The sequence below is a fragment of the Chelonoidis abingdonii genome, chromosome 7 (assembly GCF_003597395.2).
Source record: "Chelonoidis abingdonii isolate Lonesome George chromosome 7, CheloAbing_2.0, whole genome shotgun sequence".
Lineage (NCBI taxonomy): Eukaryota > Metazoa > Chordata > Testudines > Testudinidae > Chelonoidis > Chelonoidis abingdonii.
Genome location: NC_133775.1, coordinates 4430741 through 4433373, shown reverse-complemented (window position 1 = coordinate 4433373; position 2633 = coordinate 4430741).

The following is a 2633-nucleotide window of genomic DNA, read 5'->3' as shown; positions in this document are numbered from 1 at the left end:
GAGGAAGGAGAGCACCTGGCTCCTGCGGAGACCCATCCTACAGCCCCGGGTGTTTAAAGTGGCAAAGATGATTGGCACCATGAGGAGGGCTGGGAGGGATCCTCGCCGGCAGACACGCCCACGGCCTCCGGCAGGCCGCACAGCAATCCGTGACCTACCCTGTAAGTGAGTAAAGAGTCACGGAAGAGGCGGACCCGCTGGTAGGCCGCGGCGGCCTGCTTTCCAGTCCTCTTACCCTCCCCCATGAGGGCCCTCGCGGCCCGGAGGATCTGATGGAAATTCCCCCACCGCCGGAGCGCAAGCTGGACTTTATTACGGGAGCCACGGATGTCCTCAAGAAACTCCCACAGCTCCTCCCTCAGTGCATGGGGGAGGCGGGGTCACTGATTGATGACTGTCCGCCAGTGGGGCCCCCCTCACAGCCCCGTGGCCCACCAAGGCGGGCAGGCAGGGGGCAGACCCCCGACGTGGCATCCGATGGGCTGACGCCACGCGACCTGCCCCGCTCCCTGGTTCAACAAGGGGTCGTGGAAGGAGAACAGCAGCCCCCGGTGGGTCGGGACAAGGAAAAACTACCGAAGCCGCTCCCTGGGCGGTATTCCCAGGGGCGACACTGGCATCACAGGAGGTGGGGGAAACAAGGACAGGGCTAACAGGAGTAGGGCGGGGATCAGGGAGAGAATCTGGGAAGGGAGTAGAGGCAGGATCCTGAGCCTCTACAGCTGAGCTACTGAACGGTGACTCCTCCTGGCAAGGCTCAGGGATCAGGGAAGTAGGAAGGGGACCCCTAATGATGCCGGGCTCAGCCACTGTGGCACGTGCGGAAGCCTTGGAATCCAGAAATAGATGTTTGTCAGTGGGGTCCCTGCCTAGGAAGGAGGGCGGGTCCCCCACACCCAAGAGGGATACCCCCTGGGAACCAGGTCTTGGCAACGGGGCACTGGCCATCGCCCCAATGGGCTCGGCAGCCGTCAACAGGGTGCCACCCCCAGCCGGGTCGATGGAAGAATCCAGGGGACGCTTAGAGGCGGGAGCAGAAGCAGTGGTCAGGGGAAGGGAACTCGGGGACAGGGGGACCTTGGTGAGGTCGCCCAGATCGAGGCCCGCTAGCAGAGAGTTGTCCTCCCCCTGCGTGACCGGGGTCAGACTTAGGGCCTCGATCTCCTCGTTGATGGAAGGGAGATCACCATCCACCACCCCAGGGCCCTCCCCGCTAGCACCCGAGGCGATACCCACGTCAGCGCTCGCAGAGGCTCGAGTGGGAAGGGGGCGAGAGAGGGTCCCTTGGGGGCTTCCACGGGGAGGGACCCCAGAGGAGGGGTGGCGTTACCTTCCAGTGCTACCATGATGTCCCCAGCCAGCACCACAGAACGGGAGTCATCAGGGGGCAAGGCGGAAGGTTCGTCATCGGTGCCCCGCTTCCTGCTCTTCCGGGGGGCCTCCGAATCCGAAGGATGTAAGGAGGCTCGAGCCTTCCACTTGCCCTGCTTCTCCTGCACTAAGGACCAGCCCTCCATGGCATCATCCGGGGGCTGGCCAACAGAGGTCGGGTCTGGGGGCAAGGGCAATGGCTCAGGGACTCGGGGAGGCAGTGGTGGGACAGCAGAAGCGAGGGAGGATTCCCCCTGGGGCGAGCCCTCTCCCACATCCGGCAGTATCCCCACCGCACCCTCCTCCACAGTGGGGGACCGAGAAGGAGGAGGAGGGGCAGCTTCGGGTGCCGGGCAGCCAGGGGTGCCGGTGATGACAGGGCTGGCACCGTGCCGGGGCTCGGGGGTCCCGGACGCTCCTCCTTGCTGGGCCAAGGGGCAATCCCTCCGGACGTGCCCCATCGCCCGGCAGAGGTAGCACCGGGCCTCCCCCGTTGAATAATGCACCCGGTCGTGGGCTCCCTGGTAGGGGACCAGAAAGGACCCCTCGAGCGCCTCCTCGCCATGCGTCGCCGGCAGCAGTTGAAGCTGCACTTGCCGGCGGAATGAGAGGACGTGACGGAGGGCAGGGTCCTTGCAGCCCAAGGGAAGAGGGCTGATGACGGAGATGGGGCGCCCCAGGGCAGAAAGGGCGGGCAACAGGGCGGCATTGGGCAGGAAGGGAGGGACGGAGATCAGGATTAAGCGGACCCCCAGGTCTTCCAACAGCTCCAGAGGGACGAACACGCCCCCCACCGCCCGGCCCGTCTCAACTGCCTCCTGGGCGGCGGCCTCCGATGCCAGAAAGAAGACGATCTTCCCGTACATTTTGGAGGCCGCCACGATGGCCGTGGGCCCCACCACCCTCGCCAACGCCCACACGTAGGTCTCCACATGGGGCGAGGCGGGCACCAGGAGGCAACGGACACCGTGCTTCCTGGTCAAGGTGGGAAAGGGGCCCCGGCCGCTGTAGATGGGAGCAGAAGCAGTGGTTGGAGGAGCAGTGGCAGACGAGGGGGCCGTCGCCACCTGGGCATATGCCGTGGAGGCCGGGGGAGGGACACCCGCAGAGCTGGTGGAGGGAATAGCGGGGAAGGATGCCGCAGCCGGTAGTGGGGCCGCGGCAGCGGAGGCAGTCTCCGCCATGGAAGGCCTGGCCTTTCTAGCGGGGCCCTTACCCTTCTTCCCACCCTGACCCTTCCCACCGGCTGGGGGGGCTCCCCC